Here is a 20404-nt window from a genome sequence, read left to right on the forward strand (position 1 = left end):
GGTGGCAGTCCAAGACTTGAATCCTTGTGAAAAGAATGGTGCTTTATTGCAACGTTTAGGGGTCCAGCACCCCTTCATCAGGACACACACACGAAGGGGTGCTGGACCCCGAAACGTTGCAATAAAGCACCATTCTTTTCACAAGGATTCAAGTCTTGGAGTGACACCTTATTCCTACACCCGGGAAGGCACCCAAGCAACAAGGTGTTACAGGCTACAGCGGCCGACGGTGTGCCGGATACTTGGTTTTATATATATATATATATATATATATATATATATATATATATATAAAAACAGGCAAAGTCCGGCAAAGTCCTGGACCTGATTCAGATGAGCTCGCAAGCACATTGCGCACGCAAGCGAGTCGATGGTGGCCGAGTGTGCACGTGTGGCGTGCGCGAGTCCCAGCGCGGGTGAGAACTTCACTCGCTCCGGGGCTCGCAGCAAAACAGGATGGCTGTTGATGTTGATCGACAGCTCGCCCCGTTTTGTAGGCGGGTAGGGGGGGTGGCTGAACAAAAGGAGGCGTTTCCGAAGGAAAGCATGCCATTTGTGGGCGGCCCTACTGACATCACTCGTGATGTCAATAGTGGGCTTCCAGCTCTATTAGAGCAGGAAGTCCACTCGGCATTGCGAGTGCTGAGACCCTACCTTAGGGTCTCCTCGCAATGCCGATGGTCAAGATAATTGCGACCATCTCCTGCCTGCTCGCACTAACTGTGGGTGGGCACCCACAGCTTAGGGAGCAGACAGGAAAAAAAATATAATAAATACTCCCCGCCCTGATTCAGAGCATGCGCTCGCAAAAAGCGAGCGGCTCTGAATCAGGCCCTCTGTGCATACCAGTGTTTTGCATATTTAAAAGACCCTTACTGTCGTCTATTTATCGAGTGATGTGTGTGTATATATATATATATATATATATATACATACAGTGCATCCGGAAAGTTTTCACAGCGCTTCACTTTTTCCACATTTTGTTATGTTACAGCCTTATTCCAAAATGGAATAAATTCATTTTTGTACTAAAAATTCTACACACAATACCCCATAATGACAACGTGGAAAAAGTTTTTTTGAGATTTTTGCAAATTTAATAAAAAAAACCCTAAGAAATCACATGTACATAAGTATTCACAGCCTTTGCCGTGAAGCTCAAAATTGAGCTCAGGTCCATCCTGTTTCCACTGATCATCCTTGAGATGTTCCTACAGCTTAATTGGAGTCTACCTGTGGTAAATTCAGTTGGTTGGACATGATTTTGAAAGGCATACACCTTTCTATATAAGGTCCCACACTTGACAGTGCATGTCAGAGCACAAACCAAGCATGAAGTCCAAGGAATAGTCTGTAGACCTCCGAGACAGGATTGTCTCGTACAAATCTGGGGAAGGGTATAGAAAAATATCTGCTGCTTTGAAGGTCCCAAGGAGCACAGTGGCCTCCATCCATAAATGTAAGAAGTTCGGATCCACCAGGACTCTTCCTAGAGTTGGCCGGTCATCTAAACTGAGTGATCATGGGAGAAGGGCCCTAGTCAGGGAGGTGACCAAGAACCTGATGGTCACTCTGTCAGAGCTACAGCATTCCTCTGTGGAGAGAGGAGAACCTTCCAGAAGGACAACCATCTCTGCAGCAATCCACCAATCAGGATTGTATGGTAGGGTGGCCAGACGTAAACCACTCCTTAGTAAAAGCACGTGGCAGCCCACCTGGAGTTTGCCAAAATGCACCTGAAGGACTCTCAGACAATGAGAAACAAAATTCTCTGGTTTGATGAGACAACAATTGAACTCTTTGGCGTGAATGCCAGGCGTTATGTTTGGAGGAAACCAGGCCCCACTCATTACCAGGCCAATACCATCCCTACAGTGAAGCATGGTGGTGGCAGCATCATGCTGTGGAGATGTTTTTCAGTGGTAGGAACTGGGAGACTAGTCAGGATAGAGGGAAAGATTAATGCAGCAATGTACAGAGACATCCTGGTTGAAAACCTTCTCCAGAGCGCTCTTGACCTCAGACTGGGGCGACGGTTCATCTTTCAGCAGGACAGCGACCCTAAGAACACAGCCAAGATATCAAAGGAGTGACTTTAGGACAACTCTGTGAATGTCCTCGAGTGGCCCAGCCAGAGCCCAGATTTGAATCTGATTGAACATCTCTGGAGAGAACTGAAAATGGCTGTGCACCGAAGCTTCCCATCCAACCTGAAGGAGCTTGAGAGGTGCTGCAAAGAGGAATAGGCAAAACTGCTCAAAGATAGGTGTGCCAAGCTTGTGGCAACATATTCAAAAAGACTTGAGGCTGTAATTGCTGCCAAAGGTGCATCAACAAAGTATTGAGCAAAGGTTATAAATACTTATGTACATGTGATTTCTTAGTTTTTTTTTTTTTTAGTAAATTTGCAAAAATCTCTAAAAAACGTTTTACACATCCTTATGGGGTATTGTGTGTAGAATTTTGAGAACAAAAATGAATGTATTCTATTTTGGAATAAGGCTGTAAGTAACATAACAAAATGTGGAAAAAGTGAAGCGCTGTAAATACTTTCCAGATGCACTGTATATACACTACTGTATAACATACATATACACTATTTATATACATACACACATACATACATACATACATACATACATACATACATAACCCCTATTTAGGGTTAACCAAACAAATAGGTAGGTGACCTGACTGCATTATATGTTATTTGTATATGAACTGTGTGGTAAAAATGGAGACATACGCATTATTATATATTTATAATCCATGCTTAATAGTTAATATATATTGTTAAAAAAAGTGGTAATTAACCATAGCTGGGGATAGTGTGGGTGACCTTGTGATGAAATATTGTTATGATATGTAGCCATGGTTAATTGCATGGCTTATTTAGAGGGAGATGTGCTATATCTATATATATATATATATATATATATATATATATATCTATATCTATACATATATATATAGATATATATATATATATATATATATATATATATATATATATATGGCATCTGGTGACTTGGGTCTGTAGGTGTATGTATATATACGTATATAGTTGGGAGTACTGTCTGGCACCTCAATATGTATGTGTATGGATACATGGCCGCAGAGGATGGCTATATAAATTTACTTTAGGGTTATATATATATATATATATATATATATATATAGTTAGGCATGGAGAGGTCTATATAGACAAATGTTTAATGTGTCATTGTTGAATAGTATTTTGTGAAGAATGTGAGGGGAGTAGGTAGAGAAAAAGCAAAGGCAGTGCTATATTTTTATTCCTTATTCTTTACATTTATAGGACAGAAGGTTCTAGTAACGGCACGAGCGGTCAGCTGACCATCAGCTCGTGCAGGGAGCGGGAAAGAGGAAGGTCGCGCGGCGCTAGAGAGGGGCTATATAAGGGCTGCGCTAGCGCTATGTTTTCAGAATGCTGTTCCCCCCTCCCGTGCCTACTTTGCTACTCACCATGCGCTAGGAAGTGTTGGGGACTAATCAGCGCTGCTGTATCCGGTGCTGTGATGGAAGTGTTCAGCTGTGACCAGGCGCCGGCGTCATCGCTAGAGGAGGAGCCGGCTGCAGTGACTGGGCGCCGGCGTCAGCGCTGGAGGTGGAGCCGCGACAGCTGATCAGGCGCTGGCATCAGCGTTGGAGGTAGACTCGGCAACGTCAGCTGTGACCAGGCGCTGGGGGAGGAACTTGGCAGCACACAGTATCAGAGTGAGAGGAAGCCCCGTCTATAAGCGGTCTGAGGGGAGGAGGCGGGGCACTCAGCTGTGCCAAGAGTCCCCAACCTGAGTAGCAGCAGCAGCAGCAGTACTGTGCTCACAAAGGTATCGTGAGTAAAACCTTATACTAATACTCACATCAGAACACATAAGTATGCAGCAGACTTAGGGCCTGATTCAGAGCCGCTCGTAAGCGGGCGCTCATTCGCTCCGAGCGATGTTTGCCCAACTGCGCATGCGTACGGATTGTAATACGCATGCGCAAACCAGTCAGTGCGGGCGAAAATCGTGTGCTCGCAAAATAGCGAATGCCTGCTATTTTGAGTGACAGGATGAGGCGTTTGTGGGTGGTAACAGGGGAAGGTGCTTGAAAACGGGGAGTGGAGATCCGAACGCAGACGTGCTTAAAGGTCAAAACGGGCGTTTTAAGGGTGTGCATAATTAATACAGCAGCGTCATTGACCACGTCACTTGGTTATTTTATAGTCAGAACTGCTCGCAAAATTGTGGTAGCAAAAACCAACCACAAGAATAGCGATCAGTTCATACCCTGGTCGATGTACTCGATTAATCTAATAAATAGCGGACATGACGTAGGATGCGAGCGGCCAGGGGGCGTATTTTTACAAAAAAAGACCGCAAGTTTTGTTTGCTCGTTCAGACATAGAGGCGTGAACAGACCGCAAAGAGCGAACGGTTGATTTGAATAGCCACCCCTATTTTCTGGACGAGCGAGCGCTAATTGCGTCCGGCTCTGAATCAGGCCCTTAGCCACTTATATAAAACACTATGGCAAGGCTAGCTGGCAGTGGGGAGGAGCTGTATATATATAATACTCAAACCCTGGAGGGTTTATGTAAATACAAAGGATTCAACAAGCCCTATCGTTATTAGTGAGGAGGATACTTGATGGTGGAGCAGCAAGTATATGGTTAAGTCTATTTATCAGCCTAATGTGCTGTTTACTCTAAGATATAAATTAGCAGCTGAAATACAGCAAGTACTGTTTAGACTTTGTCATAAGTGAACTTTAACATCTTTCCCTACAAATAAGAAGGGACATCAGAGTTACTCATCTAAGAAAACTTTGACAGCACATATCCTTTACTATTTTTCTGCACTAGATCAGATCAAGGGCCAGATATCAAATAGAAGTTTAAAGGCTCAGTAACCTAGCGACCCTATATAGAGAAGAAAGGAGGGTTACATTTGGAGGCGTATTGCTGAGATAATCGAAAATATGGCTCATATACAAGGGAGTGACATTTTGGAGGGGTGTAGAAAGGTGGGAGTGTCACCAACAAACAGTGTGGCCATATTAGGAAATCTCCAAGACACTAGAAGTGCTGAAATTGAGTTGGCATTAGAGCCACTTTATGGAATTAAAGAACCTAAAGTAGTGGACCATTGGAAGGATGACGCTGGGGATATCTATGTTGTATTGGTGGTTACCAAACAGCCACTCGACCGGGAAATGATCCCCTCAATGATACCAGCAATGGATGCTTCAGGGTGGAAATGGAGTCTGATGTGGCCCAGTATTGAACCCGAAGGAATAGGAGAGATAGGAGCTGGGGATCAAGGGTTAGGCAATGACAATATACCCCTTCTTGAAAATAGAGAGCCAGAGATTGGTTCAGATTTCAACCAGAATTGAGTAATAATATCAGCGGTAGACAAAATTGTGGGAGAATTTTGAAGAATCCATTATGAAGGAGGGTATAGGCGGTTGAGGCCCTTTTCAGGCATAAGACCAGTTCCTGCTGGAGAGGATGGGTATGAGGTATGGAGCGAGACTACTATTCAACAATCACATGAATGGCACTGCCCGGATTCTGTAAAAAAACAAAGGTTGGCAGAATGCTTGAGAGGTACGGCTATGGAGGTGGTTCAGGCAGCACGTTGATGTGACCCAACTGCTGGTTTTCGGGACTATATAGTAGCCCTGGAGCTGGAATTTTGGACACCTCAGGGGGTTGATGACCTTATGTATTTGTTTCGACATACCTATCAGGAGCATGGGGAGAAACTGGCATCATACATTTACCGGCTCGACAAATTAGGATAGTGGAGAAGGGTGGGATGGTTTCCGGGAATGTGGATAAGATCAGAATGCAGCAGTTATTGGAAGGGGCTATGACTTCTGACCCAATTGCCCAGAGACTGAGGTATACCACGATTAGCCAATAGCCCCCTTCCTTTATGCAGTTAATGAAAGAGGTAAAGCGTGAAGAGGCCTTAGTGGAGTCAAGGGAGAAAAATTAAAAAAAGGTAAAGATGGCTATGCCAACTCTACAGGACAATTCCCCTAGTATGGAACAGTTGGCTAGATCTGTGGAAAGCTTAAAGGAGGAAGTAAGTCAATTGACACTACAATTAGGAAAGGGGAGAAGGTCCTCTGATAATTACCCCCTAACCTCAGAACAGGATAACTATCCCAGGGGGAGAGGGTTGCAAAAATGTTTCAGGTGTGGAAGGCCTGGACACCGAGCTGCGCAGTGTAATCATCCCTGGGATGACAGAGGCCCTGGTAGGGTTCCCAGTGAAGTCAGAGAATTGAAGCAGTCGGGAATTGCCAGAGGGCGATAGATGAACCCCTCATCGGTTTCCTAGATAGTTGTCCAAACACAATGGGGACTCCCGGGAGGACGGGAGCGATGCCTGATGGGCTGTTGGGACCGGCTCCACTGATAACGGCATTAGTAAATGATAAAGAATGTACTGTCTTATTGGATAGTGGATTTCAGGTGTCCATCATATTCGAGGGATGGTATAAACAATTTCTGGCTGATACACCCTTCTCCCTTTATCTGGGTTGGTGTTATGGGGATTAAGCGATCAATGTTACTCCTATTTGGGATATATACCCATTACCCTTAAATTGCCCACTGAAGTGGCTGGCGTAGCAGGTGAGATTCAGACCATGGCTTTGATCTGCCCAGATTCAAACGATGAAAAAGCAGTGTCTATTGTCATAGGGACAAATGCAAATTTATTCAAAACTCTTGCACAGTGGTGCAGAGAAGCAGGGGGAGCAACATATGCTAATTCATTAAGGATTCATCCGCTATGTCTGTCTGTGTATCAATGAATAGAAAGGGCGGAAAATACTAAAGTTTCCTCTTGGGCCCCCACCGACTTTGATATCTGCTTTACCGGAAGTGATGTATCAGAAGTGGGAAAAAATGGACTGATTGGAGACCTTTTAATTAGGAGTTCTGTATTCTCCCAAAATGAATGGGATTTGGGACTGGCCAAGGATGTGAAACATCACATACGATTGAGAGATGACACACCAGTTAGGGAAAGGTCCAGACGTTTAGCCCCGGCAGATTTAGAAGATGTGCGTCAGCATTTAAAATGGCTTTTGGATCAGCAGGTGATTATTGAGTCAGAAAGTCAATTTGCTTTTCCTATAGTAATAGCAAGGAAAAAGAACGGGGAGATTAGAATGTGTATCGACTATCATACCTTAAACCAGAGAACCATTACCGATCAATACACTGTCCCTAGAATTGATGAAGCATTATATTGCCTTTTGAGTAGCCAGTGGTTCTCAGTTTTAGATCTTCGAAGTGGATTTTATCAAATCCCCATGAATTCCAAGGATTCTGAAAAAACGGCCTTTATATGTCCCTTGGCGTTTTTCGAATTTCTGAAAATGCCTCAAGGGATTAAAGGGGCTCCGGCCACTTTTCAACGGAGCATGGAAAAAACCGTAGGAGATATGAATTTGAGAGAGGTAGCAGTGTATCTCGATGATATTGTGGTATTTGGCCGGACCCTGGAAGAGCACAATCAAAGGCTTTTAAAGGTACTTGACCAATTGATGGACCATGGATACAAGCTCTCACTAGAAAAATGTAGGCTATGTCAAAGATCTGTGAAATATATTGGCCATATTGTGAGCAGAGAGGGTATTGCAACTGACCCTTCGAAAGTAGAGGTGGTAAAAGAGTGGCCTAGACCAAAAGATTTCAGTGAGCTGAGATCCTTTCTGGGTTTCTGCAGTTACTATCGTCGGTTTGTACCTCAATTTTCTCGGATTTCTCGACCATTAACTGATCTGACTAAAGGATATCCACCAGTTGGGAAGCGAAAAAACCTAAGGATGTTGCGCCTGTTCCACATTATTACAAAGTCAAAGAGGAATTTGGGGAACGATGGACAGAAGCTTGTGAAGTGGCCTTTAAGGGTTTGAAGGAAAGCTTAACCAATACTCCAGTGCTTGCCTATGTTGATCCTACAAAACCTTATGTGATACACATTGATGCATCTTTGGATGGACTGGGTGGGGTGTTATACCAAATGCATGGAACTGAATTAAGACCTGTGTCTTTTATTAGTAGGGGATTATCTACCAGCGAGAAGAAATATCCTGCCCACAAATTGGAATTTTTAGCCCTTAAGTGGGCAGTAGTAGACTACCTGTATGGGGTAAAATTTGAGGTACACACCGATAGTAATCCCTTAATTTATGTGCAGACAACTGCTAAGCTGGACGCTACAGGACATAGGTGGTTGGCGGCCCTGTCAGTGTATCAGTTTTGTTTGAAATACAGACCAGGGATTTGTAATATAGACGCAGATGCCCTATCTAGGATAAATGGGATTCCAGCAACAGATGAGAATCAAGAGTGGATTGAGGTTCCTGCATCAGAGGTTAAAGGACTGTTTCACCAAATTACAGTGAATGCTCCCAAATATGAGTATATCAGTGCCTTGGGGGCCACAGGGGCATCATTACCTTTGGCCTATGGTTGGGTCTCCCAATTAGAGATGGGGGATTTACCTTGATTGAGCCCCAGTCAGATAAAGCTTGAACAGCTGAATGATCCTTATATACAGGATGGAATAAAGCAGGGATACTCTCTAAGTACTCGACAATTGACAAATCATAAAGCCAAAACTTTAAATAGACAACGCCAACATTTGCTAATTAAGAATGGGATTCTATATAGGCAAATATTATCTAAAAATGGAAAGACAAAGGCCCAATTAGTGCTACCAGAGAAATTTCAGGGCAGAGTTCTCAAGGCATTACATTATGACCATGGGCATCTTGGGATTGACAAAACTCTTGGGTTGTTATCAGACTGATTTTATTGGCCTAATATGGAAGAGGATGTGATTAAACACTGTAAAATTTGTGGAAATTGCATTTTGAGGGAGGCCTTGCCTGAAAAGAAAGCCCCTATGGTAAATATTATCACGAATGGACCTTTAGAATTAAGCTGCATAGATTTTCTGACCTTTGAATCTGATGATGGAAAGAAACATACTATTTTGGTGGTAACTGACCATTTCACCCGCTATGCACAAGCCTATGTAACCAAAGATCGCAGAGCCACTACAGTAGCCCGAACTTTATGGGAAGAGTTCTTCATACATTATTGTGTACCTGCCCGGATACATTCAGGGAAAGGAATTTGAGGGTAGAATTATAAAAGAACTGTGTGTGGTGTGCGGGATAACCAAAAGTAGAACCACCCCTTATATAATAATAGAACCCTCCTTAATATGTTGTGCACCTTAGATCTTAGAAAGAGGTCTCAGTGGGGTCGGTACATCAGCCTATTGGTGCATGCTTACAAGAATGAGGCGACCGGGTACTCCCCCTATTATTTAATGTTTGGATGAGAAGCTAGGCTTCCCATTGATGTCTGTCTAGGGACAAACTCCCATGAAACTGATCATATCAATGAGGTGCCACATACCAAATTCATTGAACAGTTAAGGAAAGATTTTAAAGAGGCTTATTCAATAGCTCAACAAGCAGCTAAAAATTGGGAAAAAAAATAATTTTTATTACGATTTAAAAGTCCGTGAACATGTATTACTCCCAGGTGACAAAGTTTTAATAAGACAATTGGGAGTTCCCCGGAAATTTAAATTAACCAATTAACCAATAAGTGGAGGTCTGAGGTATATGAAGTGGTGGAGAAATTGTCTGGAATCCCATCATATATAGTTAAGCCAGAGGGAGAGATAGGACCTATTAAAGCCTACCACAGGCATCATCTATTGCATTTAGGGCATGGATTCAGAAGGGGCCCCAAGATGTTTGATGGAGGTACTAGCATGTTTCCCCCTAAAACAACAAAAGATTCTAGGATTCGCAAAACAGGCCTAAAGCTTTGATTGAAATAAGAGATCAAATTGAAGAGGAAGAGATGGGTGGGTACTACTATTCTGATGTGGGTCCTATTCCAATCTTTCAAGACTATAATCAGCATGAGGTGAAAGCATTGCCTAATAAAAACTTTTCATATCCCGGAAAGCGGGAGGAAGAGGGTATGGGACTTTCGCCCGATAGTCGGGAGAATGCAATGGAGGCTGCTCCTTATACTTCAGTCCAGGGAGTAGTGAACTTCAGGAAGAACCCTCTCGACCTAAAAGAGACATTAAGCCTCCCATGATGCTGACCTATGATCAATTAGGGTTGCCAAGTGACGCCCCTAGGGTGGTTGTGCATCCTCATATAGTGTGTTCCTGGCCTTTTTTTGGATGGGACACTAATAGGTAATAGAATTACTTTGATAGTAAGAAATCCTGATAGAAGTAACAGAAATTCAATTTTAATATTCTAGGCTTATAAGAGAAAGAAACGTATAGCACTTAGTGTTTGTAATACTATTAATTTCCAGTATGGTGACCTAAGTTTATTTGGAGAAAATAGATCACCTGGGGGAGGGTGTAGCCATGGTTAAATACATGGCTTATTTAGAGGAAAATGTGCTATATCTATATATGAGGCATCTGGTGACTTGGGTCTGTAGGTGTGTATATATATATATATATATATATATATATTCGTATATGGTTGGGAGTGCTGTCTGGCACCTTAATATGTATGTGTATGGATACATGACCACAGAGGATGGTTATATAAATATACTTTAGGGTTATATATATATATATATATATATATATATATATAGTCAGTGCTCGAAGTGGGAATTTAGAGGTGGGGGTATGGAGACTGAATTTCCCCCCCTGGGCCCATGCTTCCATATCACCCCATTGTAGATCTCACACCCCACCCCCACACTTCCACCTGCCTGCATACCCCCTCTCTCACACCCTGCCCTTCTAACTGAATCCCTCTCTTCCCTCACCTCCTACAATACTAACTGCCTGCCTCCCTCTGTCTGCCCCTCTCTCTATTCCCTCTGTCACATCCTCCCCTCTCTCTACTTCCCTCTTACCTGCTGTCCTGTGCTGCTGGAACGGAGCTGCCAGGAGCACCGGGTCTTTGTTGCAGCTGCAGTAGTGTGAGCCAATGAGAAGCTGCCACTTGGCAGCTACTCATTGGCTGGCGGTCGCGAGCCCCGTGATTGGCTGGCAGCTGCGAGCACAGTGATTGGCTGGCGGCCGCAAGCCCTGCAATTGGCTGGCGCCCGCAAGTCCTGTAATTGGCTGGCAGCCAGAGTGCGCTGCTTACAATGCAGCCGGGACCAGATGGCTGCTTTGTCCCGGCTACATGCCAGCCGCTGATCGAGATGTGTCCCCTGCGGGACACATCGCTACACATTGCCGCCGCTGCTCCAGCGCTGGGATGCCATACTGCATCCCAGCGCTGGTGCATTCTCTTCTGCGGCTAAAATGAAGTGGGGCCGGGAAGTGGCGGTATGTCATACCGCCGTATACAGTCCCACTTCGACCACTGTATATAGTTAGGCATGGAGAGGTCTATATAGACAAATGTTTAATGTTTCATTGTTGAATAGTATTTTGTGAAGAATGTGAGGGGAGTAGGTAGAGAAAAAGCAAAGGCAGTGCTATATTTTTATTCCTTATTCTTTACATTTATAGGACAGAAGGTTCTGGTAACGGCACGAGCGGTCAGCTGACCATTAGCTCGTGCAGGGAGCGGGAAAGAGGAAGGTCGCGCGGCGCTAGAGAGGGGCTATATAAGGGCTGCGCTAGCGCTATGTTTTTAGAATGCTGTTCCCCCCTCCCGTGCCTGCTTTGCTACTCACCATGCGCTAGGAAGTGAGAGCACAGGGTAGCCATAGCGGAGGCCAGAGAGGGGCGTGTTGGGGACTAATCAGCGCTGCTGTATCCGGCGCTGTGAAGGAAGTGACCACTGAAGGTGGAGCCGCGACAGCTGATCAGGCGCTGGTGTCAGCGCCGGAGGTAGACTCGGCTGCGTCAGCTGTGACCAGTCGCTGGGGGAGGAACTCGGCAGCACACAGTATCAGAGTGAGAGGAAGCCCCGTCTATAAGCGGTCTGAGGGGAGGAGGCGGGGCACTCAGCTGTGCCAAGAGTCCCCAACCTGAGTAGCAGCAGCAGCGCTGCACTCACAAAGGTACCGTGAGTAAAACCTTATACTAATACTCACATCAGGACACATAAGTATGCAGCAGACTTAGCCACTTATATAAAACACTATGGCAAGGCTAGCTGGCAGTGGGGAGGAGCTGTATATATATATAATACTCAAACCCTGGAGGGTTTATGTAAATACAAAGGATTCAACAAGCCCTATCATTATTAGTGAGGAGGATACTTGATGGTGGAGCAGCAAGTATATGGTTAAGTCTATTTATCAGCCTAATGTGCTGTTTACTCTAAGATAGAAATTAGCAGCTGAAATACAGCAAGTACTGTTTAGACTTTGTCATAAGTGAACTTTGAGAAAAAGGGGTGGCTATTCAAATGAACCGTTCGCTCTTTGCGGTCTGTTGCCGCCTCCATGTCTGAACGAGCGAACAAAACATGCGGCCGCTATTTTGTTAAAAACGCCCCCTGGCCGCTCGCATCATACGTCATGTCCGCTATTTAATAGATTAATCGAGTACATCGAACAGCGTATGAACTGCTCGCTATTCTTGCGGCTGGTTTTTCCTACCACAATCTTGCAAGCAGTTCTGGCTATAAAATAACCAAGTGACGTGGCCGATGACGCTGCTGTTTTAATTATGCACACCCATAAAACGCCCGTTTTGACCTTTAAGCACGTCTACGTTCTAATTCCACTCCCCCGTTTTCAAGCACCTTCCCCTGTTACCACCCACATACGCCTCATTCTGTCACTCAAATTATCAGGCACTCGCTATATTGCGAACAAACGATTTCTGGCCGCACTGACTGGTTCGCGCATGCGTATTAAAATCCGTACGCATGCGCAGATGTGAAAACATCGCTCCGAACGAGCGAACGGCCGCTTACGAGCGGCTCTGAATCAGGCCCTTTGACAGTACATATCCTTTGCTATTTTTCTGCTACATAAGTCCCACAGGAAGTGATACATTTAGAAGCTGAGGTAATTTATCAAAACTAAATGCTCTTTAGGACATAAAGGGCCTGATTCAGACCCACTCGCGAGCGGCTGTCCGCTCGCAAGTGGGTCGATGTTATGGACTGAGCATGCGCACGACGGAGGGAGCTCCGTCGTGCACAAGCGCCAGACGCGACGAGCGAAGGAAAGTCCTTCGCTCGTTGTGTCCGATCAAAGGGGGCGTGCTGTCAATGTTGATTGACAGCACGCCCCCTTTGGTGGGCATGCCGGGGGTGTGCCTCCCTGACGGGGGCGTTCCCACGGGAGCGCCTCCCGTCAGAAGCCGGCCCACTGACATCACTAGTGATGTCAGTGGGAGTGATTTTGGCTCTGATAGAGCCAAAATCACTCCGGAGCTTGCGGTTGAAAACCTCAACCGCAGGCTCCGGCTCTTAATTTCGATGGTCGCGATGGTCTCGACCATCGCGGCCATCACAATGCACGCTCGTATAGCCTGTGGGTGGTGACCCACAGCTATACGAGCGTCCAGGAGGACGCTCCATGAAAATGGAGCCCGGCCCTCATTCAGAGCGTGCGCTCTGCTCAGAGCGTACGGCTCTGAATGAGGGCCAAAGTGCTGGAAGACTACCGTATATACTCGAGTATAAGTCCACCCGAATATAAGCCTAGGTACCTAATTTTATCACAAAAAACTGGGAAAAGTTATTGACTCGAGTATAAGCCTAGGGTGGGAAATGCAGCAGCTACTGGTAGTAATCCCCCCACCTGGTACTGCCCCCAGTAGTAATCCCCCCCTGGTAGTGCCCCCAGTAGCAATCCCTCCCTGGTAGTGCCCCCAGTAGTAATATCCCCCCTGGTAGTGCCCCCAGTAGTAATCCCCCCCTGGTAGTGCCCCCAGTAGTAATCCTCCCTGGTACCGCCCCCAGTAGTAGCTCCCCCTGGTAGTGCCCCCAGTAGTAATCCCCCCTGGTAGTGCCCCCAGTAGTAATATCCCCCCTGGTAGTGCCCCCAGTAGTAATCCCCCCCTGGTAGTGCCCCCAGTAGTAATCCCCCCTGGTACTGCCCCTAGTAGTAGCCCCCCCAGTAGAGGGAGATGTACCGGTAATAAAAAAAACAAAACACTTACCTGAAACCCCGCTCCTGGTTCCGATGCTGCTACCGGCTCCTCCAGCCGCTTTGCATTATGGGAGAGACGTCATGACATCATGACGTCTCTCCCATTACCCACTGCAGGAGCCGAAAGATGGCTCCCGCAGTGGGAGCGGCAGCAGCTGATGAGAGTCTGACAGACTCTCATCGGCTGCTAATTACAACAAACACACAGCTGCCGGCGCTGGCGGCTGTGTGTTTGGCACTGTGTAGTGCTGACCAAACTCCGTCCGGTCAGCGCTACACACACGGTGCAGCTGTGTCACAGAGACACAGTCTGCACCGCGGCCCGCATGGTACGTAGCTGAGTGAGGCGCCCTCCAATATGTGGCGCCCTACTCAGCTGCGTAACGGGGGAACCGGCCCTGGTCCTGGGGCATCACTCGAGTATAAGCCGAGGGGGGGCTTTTTCAGCAGAAAAAAATGTGCTGAAAAACTCGGCTTGTACTCGAGTATATACGGTAATTATAGCCTCAGCGGAGACATTCCTTGCGCACTGTGGAGCCATAAGCCGACTATAAATATGTCTTAGTTGATCTCTCAAAAAGGAGAAAAGAAAAAGGACATTTAAACAAAGACTTTACTAGCATTTTGCTCATGAGACTGTGCGAGGGTAAAAAGAATATACAGCATGTTTTAGTAAAAGGTGTTATTAATGTTGTGTATATGAGAACTGCATTACAAAGTGTATTGTACAGTATATGCATGCCATCTATCTCTTTTACATTATAAAAGATAACCTGTTGTCAATTCACTGTGAAATTGTAAATCGAGAAGATACAGCCCTGCAGCCTGGCTGTAGGAGAAGAGTAAGACCAAAGTGGTAAATTACATTGTAACTAGGGGTGAGCGGGTTCGGATTTCTGAAATCCGAACCCCCCCGAGCCCCCCCGATCCGAGTCTGATCCGAGTCAGGCTCGACTTTTCCCGCCTGACTCGGATCTGAAATCGAGGCAAAACGTCATCATCCCGCCTTCCGAGTCTCGCGGGTTTTGGATCCTATATAAGGTACCCGCGTCGGCGCCATTTTCTCACTCGGCTGTGGACAGTGAAGAGGGAGGGTGGGAGTTAGGGCTGTGTAGTGTAGTGTAGTGTAGTGCTGCTGTTGTCCACTACTTCAAAGTCCATAGGGGCTGGCTGTGTTGTGCTGTGCTGCTGTTGTTAATAGGGGCTGTGTCCACTACTTCAAAGTCCATAGGGGCTGGCTGGACTGTGTTGTGCAGTCAGTTCTCCATAGGGGCTGTGTCCACTCCAAAGTCCTGTGCAGTGTCCCAGTCCTAAAGGAGTGCTGTAGTGTTGTCCAGGGGGTGCTCTGTCCATCAGGGGTGCTCCCCCCAAGTGCTAAAAAAATAATATATTTTCTGTGTTTGTGAATTGTGTGCGCAGTAGCCGCACGTGCATCAACAAAGTAGTGCCAAGCGTGCGCCTGTGTCATAAGTAAAAGGCCGGCTGGCTTGACCGTTAAAGGGTGCTGTAACCCCCGAAAGTACACTCCAGTCCAAACCCAAAAAAAATTATTTTCTGTGTTTGTGAATTGTGTGCGCAGTAGCCGCACGTGCATCAACAAAGTAGTGCCAAGCGTGCGCCTGTGTCATAAGTAAAGGGCCGGCTGGCTTGACCGTTAAGGGTGCTGTAACCCCCGAAAGTACACTCCAGTCCAAACCAAAAAAAAAATTATTTTCTGTGTTTGTGAATTGTGTGCGCAGTAGCCGCACGTGCATCAACAAAGTAGTGCCAAGCAGGCGCCTGTGTCATAAGTAAAGGGCCGGCTGGCTTGACCGTTAAAGGGTGCTGTAACCCCCAAAGTACACTCCAGTCCAAACCAAAAAAAAATTATTTTCTGTGTTTGTGAATTGTGTGCGCAGTAGCCGCACGTGCATCAACAAAGTAGTGCCAAGCGTGCGCCTGTGTCATAAGTAAAGGGCCGGCTGGCTTGACCGTTAAGGGTGCTGTAACCCCCGAAAGTACACTCCAGTCCAAACCAAAAAAAAAATTATTTTCTGTGTTTGTGAATTGTGTGCGCAGTAGCCGCACGTGCATCAACAAAGTAGTGCCAAGCGTGCGCCTGTGTCATAAGTAAAGGGCCGGCTGGCTTGACCGTTAAAGGGTGCTGTAACCCCCGAAAGTACACTCCAGTCCAAACCAAAAAAAAATTATTTTCTGTGTTTGTGAATTGTGTGCGCAGTAGCCGCACGTGCATCAACAAAGTAGTGCCAAGCGTGCGCCTGTGTCATAAGTAAAGGGCCGGCTGGCTTGACCGTTAAAGGGTGCTGTAACCCCCGAAAGTACACTCCAGTCCAAACCAAAAAAAAATTATTTTCTGTGTTTGTGAATTGTGTGCGCAGTAGCCGCACGTGCATCAACAAAGTAGTGCCAAGCGTGCGCCTGTGTCATAAGTAAAGGGCCGGCTGGCTTGACCGTTAAGGGTGCTGTAACCCCCGAAAGTACACTCCAGTCCAAACCAAAAAAAAAATTATTTTCTGTGTTTGTGAATTGTGTGCGCAGTAGCCGCACGTGCATCAACAAAGTAGTGCCAAGCGTGCGCCTGTGTCATAAGTAAAGGGCCGGCTGGCTTGACCGTTAAGGGTGCTGTAACCCCCGAAAGTACACTCCAGTCCAAACCAAAAAAAAAATTATTTTCTGTGTTTGTGAATTGTGTGCGCAGTAGCCGCACGTGCATCAACAAAGTAGTGCCAAGCGTGCGCCTGTGTCATAAGTAAAGGGCCGGCTGGCTTGACCGTTAAAGGGTGCTGTAACCCCCGAAAGTACACTCCAGTCCAAACCAAAAAAAAAATTATTTTCTGTGTTTAGCCGCACGTATATATCAAATCGATATAACATAAATGGAGGACCAAACTTTCTCCGATAAAAATAAAATAGAGAAAGATCAAGAACCACTTCCTCCTAGTGCTGAAGCTGCTGCCACTAGTCATGACATAGACGATAACATGCCATCAACGTCGTCTGCCAAGGCCGATGCCCAATGTCATAGTAGAGGGCACATACAATCCCAAATGGCAAAGTTCAGGAAAATGACCTTGAAAAAGACATTTAAATCAGCTGAAGAGAAACGTAAACTTGCCAATATGCCATTTACGACACGGAGTGGCAAGGAACGGCTAAGGTCGATCCCTAGTATGTTCATGACTAGTGGTTCAGCTTCACATGACGATGGAAGCCCTCCTTCCACTAAAAAAATCAAAAGAGTTAAGCTGGCAAAAGCACAGCGAAGAACTGTGCTTTCTAAGAAGATATCACAAATCCCCAAGGAGAGTCCAAGTGTGGTAGTGGTTGCGATGCCTGACCTTCCCAGCACTGGATGGGAAGAGGTGGCTTTTTCCACCATTTGCACGCCCCCTGCAAGTGCTGAAAGGAGCACCCACAGTCCACTTGCTGATATGCAAATTGAAGATGTCACTGTTGAAGTACAACAGGATGAGGATACTGGTGTAGCTGGCGCTGAGGAGGAAGTTGGCGAGGAGGATTCTGATGGTGATGTGGTTTGTTTAAATCAGGCTCCGGGGGAGACAGTTGTTGTCCGTGGGATGAAAAAGCCCATCACGGTCATGCCTGGGCAGAAGACCAAACATTCCACCTCTTTGGTCTGGCAATATTTCTATCCAAATCCGGACAACAACTGTCTTGCCATATGTACCATATGTAAAGGTGAAATAAGTAGGGGTAGGGACGTCAACCACCTAGGAACATCCTCCCTTATACGGCACCTGCAGCGCGTTCATAAAAAGTTACTGTCAAGTTCAGAAACTTTGGCTAAGACCGTAAGCAGTCCAGGGACACCTAAATCCCGTTGTCCTGTTGTATCCAAGCGCCTGCAAACCACACCGTCAACTCCCTCCTCGTCAATTTCCTCCTTAGTCAGGATCGGAAGTAGTCCTGCAGGCCATGTCACTGGCATGACTGACTCTCCTATCCGGGATTCCTCTGGAGGATCCTGCATTGCTACGCCTACTGCTGCCGCTGCTGCTGTTGCTGCTGCTGGGAGTCGTTCATCATCCCAGAGAGGAAGTAGGAACACCACTACTTTTACTAAACAATTGACCCTCCAACAGTCCTTAGCGAGGAGGATGAAGTACGACAGCAGTCATCCTGAAGCAAAACGTATAACTGAGGCCTTGACTGCTATGTTGGTGTTAGACGTGCGTCCGGTATCCGCCATTAGTGCAGTGGGATTTAGACAATTGATGGAGGTAATGTGTCCCCGGTTCCAAATCCCGTCTAGATTCCACTTCACTAGGCAGGCGATACCGAGACTGTACAGAAACGTCAGAAAAAGTGTCCTCAGTGTCCTGAAAAATGCCGTTGTACACAATGTCCACTTAACCACGGACATGTGGACAAGTGGAACAGGGCAGACTAAGGACTATATGACTGTGACAGCCCACTGGGTAGATGTATCACCTTACGCAGCAACAGCAGCAGCGTCACCAGTAGCAGCATCTCAGAAACGCCAGCTCGTTACAAGGCAGGCTACGCTGTGTATCACCGGTTTCAGTAAGAGGCACACCGCCGACAACCTCTTAGAGAAACTGAGGGAAATCATCGCCCAGTGGCTTACCCCACTTAGACTCTCCTGGGGATTTGTGATATCTGACAACGCCACCAATATTGTGCGGGCATTACATCTGGGCAAATTCCAGCATGTCCCATGTTTTGCTCACACAATAAACTTGGTGGTGCAGAATTTTCTGAAAAGCGACAGGGGCGTGCAGGAGACGCTTTGGGTGGCCCGAAAAATTTCTGGCCACTTTCGCCATTCAGCGACTGCGTGCCGAAGACTGGAGCGCCAGCAAACACTCTTGAACCTGCCCCGCCATCACCTGAAGCAAGAGGTTGTGACGCGGTGGAACTCAACCCTCTATATGCTTCAGAGGATGGAGGAGCAGCAAAAGGCCATACAAGCCTATACATCCACCTATGACAGGCAAAGGAGGGGGTATGCACCTGACTCAAGCGCAGTGGAGAATGATTTCCGTGTTGTGCAAGGTTCTCCAGCCCTTCGAACTTGCCACACGTGAAGTCAGTTCAGACACAGCCAGCTTGAGTCAGGTCATTCCCCTCATCAGGCTTTTGCAGAAGCAGCTGGAGAAAGTGAAGGAGGAGCTAAGACGGAGCGATTCCGCTCGGCATGTGGGACTTGTGGATGAAGCCCTTCATTCGCTTTGCCAGGATTCCAGGGTGGTCAATCTGTTGAAATCAGACCACTACATTTTGGCCACCGTGCTTGATCCTAGGTTTAAAGCCTATGTGGTGTCTCTCTTTCCGGCCGACACAAGCCTGCAGAGGTGCAAAGACCTGCTGGTGAACACACTGTCAGCTGAAGCGGAACGTGACACGTCAACGGCTCCTTCTTCATTTTCTCCCGCAACTGGGGCTGCCAGGAAAAAACTTAGGTATCCTAAGCAACCCGCTGGCGGTGATGCAGGGTAGGCAGGACCAAGTTTGGACATCTGGTCCGGACTGAAGGACCTGGCAACAATTTCTGACATGTCTACTGTCACTGCATATGATACTGTCACCATTGACAGAATGGTGGAGGATTACATCGGTGACAGCATCCAAGTAGGCATGTCAGACAGTCCATACCTGTACTGGCAGGAAAAAGAGGCAATTTGGAGGCCCCTGTACAAGCTGGCTCTATTTTACCTGAGTTGCCCCCCCTCCAGTGTGTACTCCGAAAGAGTGTTTAGTGCAGCCGGGAACCTTGTCAGCGAAAGGCGTAGGAGGTTGCTTCCACAGAATGTGGAGAAGATGATGTTCATCAAAATGAATTATCAGCTCTTTCAGGGAGACCAGCCTCCAGAAGGTACAGAGGGACCTGTGGTGGTGGATTCAAGTGGGGACGAGTTAATACTTTGTGAGGATGAGGATGTACACACTGAAGAGGGTGAGGAATCGGTGGATGAGGAGGATGAGGATGACATCTTGCCTCTGTAGAGCCAGTTTGTGCAGGGACACATTAATTGCCAGCTTGTTTTGTGGGGGCCCAAACGAACCAATCATTTCAGCCACAGTTGTGTGGCAGACCCTGGCGCTGAAATGATTTATTTGTTAAAGTGTGCATGTCCTGTTTATACAACATAAGGGTGGATGGGAGGGCCCAAGGACAATTCCATCTTGCACTTCTTTTTTTTCTTTGCATTATGTACAGTTTGGGGCCTAGTTTTTCTAACTGCCATCCTGTCTGCCACTGCAGTGTCACTCCTAGATGGGTCACGTGTTTGTGCCGCCCACTCGTGTCGCTTA

The 20404-nt window shown here is 46.6% G+C and overlaps 1 long non-coding RNA gene and 1 pseudogene across 2 annotated transcripts in view; both read left to right on the forward strand.

The window, feature by feature from the left end:
• Positions 1 to 20404, forward strand: part of LOC148522636 (uncharacterized) — a 764886-nt pseudogene that overhangs the window by 415285 nt on the left and 329197 nt on the right. The gene's annotated exons all lie outside the window — the stretch shown is intronic.
• Positions 1 to 20404, forward strand: part of LOC148522638 (uncharacterized) — a 93121-nt gene that overhangs the window by 54087 nt on the left and 18630 nt on the right. The gene's annotated exons all lie outside the window — the stretch shown is intronic.

The sequence above is a fragment of the Taudactylus pleione genome, unplaced genomic scaffold, assembly GCF_031769625.1.
Source record: "Taudactylus pleione unplaced genomic scaffold, aTauple2 ptg000145l, whole genome shotgun sequence".
Taxonomy (NCBI): domain Eukaryota; kingdom Metazoa; phylum Chordata; class Amphibia; order Anura; family Myobatrachidae; genus Taudactylus; species Taudactylus pleione.